The sequence below is a fragment of the Polistes fuscatus genome, unplaced genomic scaffold (genome assembly GCF_010416935.1).
Source record: "Polistes fuscatus isolate 324 unplaced genomic scaffold, CU_Pfus_HIC Scaffold10, whole genome shotgun sequence".
NCBI classification, from domain to species: domain Eukaryota; kingdom Metazoa; phylum Arthropoda; class Insecta; order Hymenoptera; family Vespidae; genus Polistes; species Polistes fuscatus.
This window is the reverse complement of record NW_025112998.1, coordinates 4815023-4821565: the sequence shown is the minus strand read 5'-3', so window position 1 is coordinate 4821565 and position 6543 is coordinate 4815023. Positions and strand designations below refer to the sequence as shown.

General features: G+C 37.2%; 1 long non-coding RNA gene across 1 annotated transcript; it reads left to right on the top strand.

The window, feature by feature from the left end:
- The first annotated feature begins 4703 nt into the window (after positions 1 to 4703).
- Positions 4704 to 5538, top strand: LOC122525246. Its single transcript, XR_006305737.1, has 2 exons — positions 4704 to 4834; positions 4994 to 5538. It is a non-coding gene; the product is annotated as an uncharacterized LOC122525246 (long non-coding RNA).
- Positions 5539 to 6543: the final 1005 nt, after the last annotated feature.

The following is a 6543-nucleotide window of genomic DNA, read 5'->3' as shown; positions in this document are numbered from 1 at the left end:
CTCTCTCTCTCTCTTTCTTTCCTTCTATCTTTTTTTCTATCTTTTTCTTACACACAAGAGGACACGCTCGTAAGTGCATTCACCCTCCGGCGGCACACGTTCTCTCTGCAAGAGAAAAGAAAAAAGATAGAAAGAGAGAGAGAGAGAGAGAGAAAATGAGAGGGAAGGGTAGGGGGGAGGGTTTCCTCCTCTAATACTGTGTAAACCTATTTGCTGTAAAATTACTCTCTGGTGGCATCTCTTAGCCGCTACCTCGCCTCGAGCTTATCGCGTACACACAAGATGGAAAGAGAGGGAATGAACGAGAGTGATGGGGGATGAGAAAAGAAAGGCGGATCTTCCTTCCCTCCTCTTCTTGTTCTTCCTCTTATTCTTGTTCTTCTTCTTCTTCTTCTTCTTCTTCTTCGTTGGCCTTCTTCAACGTGATTTCAAGATTCTCTTTCTCCTCTTCTTTCTCCAAGCTCGCTCCTTTTTATGCTCCGCCGCAGAAGCCGTTTTCGCGCGTGAAAATAATCAAGAGGGAATGAAAGAAAGAGAGAGAGAGAGAGAGAGAGAAGAAGAGAGGGAGGTAAGGAGGGAAGAGGGGAAATGGACAGACAGTTTACTCGTAAGACCATCCCGCTGACTTCGCTGATTTTTTTGATTCTTTCTTTGTTTGGGTTTGGCGAGAACGTGTTTCTCTCTTTCTCTCATTCTTTTTTTTGTTCCTTTAATTTTTTTGCGTTCGTTTTCTCTCTTTCTCTCGTTCTCTCTCTTTTCCTTTTTCGAATGGATCGTTGCTTAGCACCGTGGTTCGTGTTGGACGAGCAAACATTCGCGGTTTGCAGTTGCATTTAACGCTTTGCCGTGATGCAAATGAGTCGGGATGGAGCTCGCGTTATATGTTTACCCCTCAACAACACTCAAGTCGCAAGTTTTTCCTTTTTCTTTCGTTTCCCTTTTTTAATAAAAAATTTATGTTTTACACACTTTTCAAGTTGTTTTCCACGCGTTTGGGTTGGAGATAACTATTTTAACTAATTCGTATCTACTCGTGTGCTTTGCCAAAGTTTGCGAGGAAGTTGCTGCAGTTGTTGCAAAGCCACGCGCGATCTTACTCGCGATAAAATAAAAGGGCAACTAAGGGAAGGAAAAAGAAAAAGTCTGTATGTGTGTGTGTATGTGTGTTAGGGAAAGAGAGAGAGAAAGAGAGAGAGAGGAAGAGGGAAAAGGATTTGGCTCGTATTAGCTTGGTATCAAAGTATGAGAGTGCGACTAATTTGGTAAGCGAGCGTCAAGCGAGTCGAAATCGCTACCGCGGTCATAAATCATCGCGAAATGCATGACGCAACGCTACACGCTCTGTATTTTTGTATTTGCTTCTTCTTCTTCTTCTTATTTCTTTTTTTTTCTCAGTAGACACTTCTACGGTACAGCGATACTCTTGCTTGGTCAATGATCTTCGAACCTCGAATAAGAAAAAGAGCATTCTCCATTTATATTCGTGTTAATTTCTATAGTAAAGAGGGAGACATTGACAAAGAAAAGAAACAAAGAAAAAAGAAAATACACGTATGCGTGAACGCGTATTAAGTAATTTGGCGTACGTAATATTGAAAAAAAAAAGAGAAAAGAAGAGAAAAAAAATATATTACACGAAAGTACAGAGTTAATTAACATTTAACATTTAAATCGACGTGTCTTTTTTATGACCTATATAATTTTGAACGTTTGAAAGCATTCGCGTACATCAATTATATTCATAATTGTTAGCCTGAATGTTCATTCGTTGCACCATCGTGTTCGTTTACATTCATAAAAAGAAATAAGAATTAAAAATAAAAATCGGAAATGTCGATCGTGGGATCCATTCTCATGGACGATTCCGTTGTTGTACGTAATGACAAGAATAATTCGTAAGGGTAGTGTGAACTCGGCATTTTTGCCGGTTGTCGTTGAAGCATTCTCAATCTGTCATCGAGCACGGCCCTTCTACTCGGCATCGAGAGACGACTATTAATCAGCTTGCTCTCCGGTCGGTAGTCCCTTTAAACGGATTTAAAAGACGACACCGACAAAGGGCGGCTTTTTCGCTCAACCTTATACTCAGCCCACTGTGGGTACCTATCTCCCCTTCCTTAGGGTACAACACTGCGACGCGATGGCATTTCATCCCCCTTCTCGTGAGTTTAAACCTTTGCGGAAATATTACGTCCTACCCACGTTCTGCTTTTCACTCTTTTTTTCTTTTCTTTTCTTTTCGTTTCTTTTTTTTTTTTATATATATATATATATTTCTTTAGCTTCCTTTTCTAAAACTCTTCTCCCTTCTTATTTATACATTTTGTCGTTGCCGGTGAATAAACGTGCCGGGAATTTAGATCGAAGGAGAAACTTTATTTTATGTGATTATTATTATTATTATAATATAAATAATTGTAACGCAATAGAATAGATTTGTTGAAATTATTGTTTAATTATCTTCGACATATATACCGAGAAATATTATTATTTTCATTTAATTGATTATCGATATTAAAGATGTTTATTATACTTGCTAGGTATACTCGACTGGACATTCTCATAAATATGTGTCTCGTGTATTTCGTATTCTCTTTTCTTTAGATCGGAGGGGTTTTAATAGCTGTGAGGGAACATTGCGACAAATCACACAGAGTATTGTCGAACGATAGCCTGCCGATATTGCTTATCCTTCTCGCAATAATTACAACTACGAGGTGTATCGACCGGTCGATGTTTCATTGGCTCGTCGCCATAGTTCTCATTTTTTTCTTCAACTTCGTATACATCCAATCCTCTCTAACCGCCTCCCAGTAATTACCTTTCCCCTTCTTTTTCCTCTCTCTCTCTCTTTCCTTCTCTCTTAGCATCTCCTCACGCGCTAATCGAATCTCAACTTCAGTGCCGTTAGGTTCGCCGCGGCATGGAACACACACGGTACGCATACTTACACACGCGTATACAGCATTCTCTATGGAAATACATGGCACGGATAGAGGGAGACGCCATTAGACGACTCTTATCGAAGCTAAGCAACGATGCTAAAGCCGGAAAATAATTTCACTCCCACGCGAGAACTCGCGAACTTTGATCTAACCATTTTGTCACGTAGATATATTTACTTTATAAAACGGCTAAATATTATTTTATTATTCAAAATTTTACACGTTCTCTACATTTAACCGACGAGAAAGATGATACATCTATCCACTGTTAGAAACAATTATGGTAATAATGAGAGCAATTTCTCCCTTTTTTTTTCTTTTTTTCTTCTTCATTTTTTTTTTGTCGGCCAAAGTAGAGTTACGTATGAAAATGATTTCTCTGAAAAGTCATTACCCGAAAATAGTGAAATATTCATGGGTAGGAAGGGTTTGACCGAAAATAATAAGCAAAAGAAAAGGTACGTTAAATGCGTCATTATAAACGGTCTAAGAACTTATCTTACGAAATCGAGTATAATTTTGGTAGGTTAGTATTTAGGGTAAAGCTATGCGTTAGCTACAGCGCCGCACCTCATTGTCCTTCCGGCGAGGAACCATTTTGCCTTGGAGCGATTCTTTAACGACCAGCCTGGTTATTGCGAAAGGAGGAACTAATGTTTTCTTTTATGACTCTCCTTTCCTCTTTGCACACACAATACGATTTATATATATTACATATTTACACACAGATACACATATATATATAGTTACATATATAATTATCTATAATCATAAAATAGTCAACAGTTTTAGAAGATAAATGCGTATCCTTCCAAAATTTGAAAATAACATTCTAGCTAGTTTATGAAATAGAAATCGATAGGGGAGAAAAAAAAAGAGTAAAAGGGTCGAGATCTCGTGATAAATTGAGCATGATCGAATAATCGTCATGTCAGGAAGTAGGTATACGACGGTAATCATCTTTCGAATAAGCGAAATTGCGATCTGCATATCTCACGTTTATTAAATCGACGTATAACTTCGATAACTTTCTTTCTCGCTCTACGTTTATCTTTTTCTCTCTCGCTCTTTCTTTGGTAAGATCGAAACGAGGTAACCGATCGATCAGTATCTCGAATCGGCACCGTATAACTACAACGTCTCGCCGTCTCTTACATAGAATCACGCGAATGTCTCTCCTAACGGTACCAGGACACGAGGAATCTGGTTGGATGTTAAGAAGGAAGGACGTCAGCGTGTGTCGATCAAGGATCGACTTGGAAAAATAAATTCGGAGAAGGATCGGATAACGATGACGACGACGACGACGACGATCACGTTTAAAATGTATATATATGTTGTTATATTATACGTATATGTTTAATCATATTCAAAATGATTTTACGACGTATCGTTAAGAAGAAAAATACAAAAATTCTTCAAGACTTATTATAACGCGAAATGATATTTTTATATGTCCCGATCGATGAAGTAATTTATTTTTCTTATAGTCATTTCTTTAGACGTATTAATGTAAACAAAAATCAGATAACGATGATGACTATTACGTTCGTGCTTATACATTCAAATAATTTTACGAATGATTTTATTTAAAAAAAAAATAAAAATAAAAATAAAATATAAAACGGAAAACAAAAACAAGCTGAAAATTCTACAAGATTCATTATAGAAAATGATATTTGTACACGCGTTTGATAAACGAATGAGAAGGGAAGATTTTAAAGAATTTGACTGAAATCATTTTTCTTACAGTAATTTCTTCATCCTGTATACGTATACACGTATATAGTACGTTATACTAGTGTAAAAAAGAGAATGGAAAGTATCACGAGAGGGCTTCATTTGTCTTCGTCGTTGGCAGTAATGAGTAAGCGTTTAAATGGCAAGAAGTAAGTAAGGTATATACGAGTAAACATGGTAGGAATTTGTTCGAGTGTTCAAAGAATGACTCGAGTAAATGATATAAGTGTCAAGTATAATTATCTTGACGTTTATCCACGCATGACCGAATGTAGGATTATCATTTATATTGGTATTTTCCTTTTCAGTGATAAATCAGAGATTAAGCATGTTAAATCGTTATATCGACGTAGTACGATCGAAGATATTTGATGAGAAATTTATAAATATAAATAAGAAAAAAAAAAAAAAGAAAAGAAAAAAGAGAAAAAGGGAAAAGAAAAATTTGGTCAATTTTCTCGTTTGACGAATCACCACAACTGAAAATGAAAAATTCGTGTATATCGTGGATAGTTAACGAGCTTGCAAGCTCGAGTTAAAAGCCTTACGAAAAGGCTACGCGAGGATTAAGATATCACGGGGATTACTACGAACGCATTTCGAACTCGACTCCGAGTAGAAGTTAGCGGGGAAGGAAAGAGAAAAAAAGATGAGAGGAGGAGGAGGAAGAGGCTTAATGTGCATCAATGGTGTATTAACATCCCTTAGGAGCGGACGACTAATTGCATAAAGCCGTATAATCCGCGAGATTCCGCTTAACAAAGCCGCACCGCGTTGGATTATATCAATTAGAGGCTCGTGCAAGAGACTTGGAGAGGGAAGAATGAGTAAAACAGAAAAAAAAACCACGAAGTAAGAAAGGGAAAAAGAAAGACAGAGAAGAGATAGAGATAGATAGAGATAGAGAGAGAGAGAGAGAGAATGAAAGAGTAAAGAGGGTTGTTATGAGAAGAGGTTCTAATAGTCGTGCTTGTAATGCTCGTAACTTGTATTAAGTGTTACCGGTTGGTGTGCGACAAGAAGCTGATTATAATAATCCATCGGTAAGACTAGATGAAACGTTTCAACGTATGTATGTTTTGCGTAATAATTGTTGTACGATAGGTAAGCAAATGCATTATTTAATTTATTTAAAAAAAAAAAAAAAAACAAAAAGATAAAAAGTTTCTCTTTAACTAATATCTTCGAGTTAATTTGTTGTTGCCTTTTCGTATAATCGTATATTTAACTAGTAACTTTTTAATATTTATCAATAATTCTTATCCCTAACATTGTCGGTATTACCTAGGGATTACAATTTATCTATGAGAAAGTGGAATGGTGTTTAATAAAAATTGTATAAGTCGAATATTTACAAGAGATATACGATCGTACTCTCTCTCTCTCTCTCTCTCCCTCAGGTACAAACACACTCACATATATTCTCTAAAAGGTAGAATAAAGAAAATCAAAATTGCTTGATCGTGTCGGTGTACGAATTTAATAAACGAATCAAATGCAATTAGGGCCCGGCCAATAGAGCGGAGTGAAAGGGAGGCGAGACAGCATCGATGGGGTATAGGTACTACATGGGCGTGAGAATGAAATATTGTAATTCATTTGGCGCCTTCGGGGCTTCGGTAAGGATGCATTACTCGTTCGTTATTGCGCGATAACGCCGAAAATGCCTTGAAGCTTCGCGTGTAAGAGAGAGAGAGAGAGAGAGAGAGAGAGAGAAGGAAGATCTTCTTCGGGTTGGAAAGTAGGAATGACCTCAGATGGATATCGGTTAATGGCTTTTTTCGAGCCCCGAAAAGAGAGTGAAGGAAAAGGTGGGAGAAAGGTAGACAGAAGGAAATAATAAAAGTGAGAAAGAGAA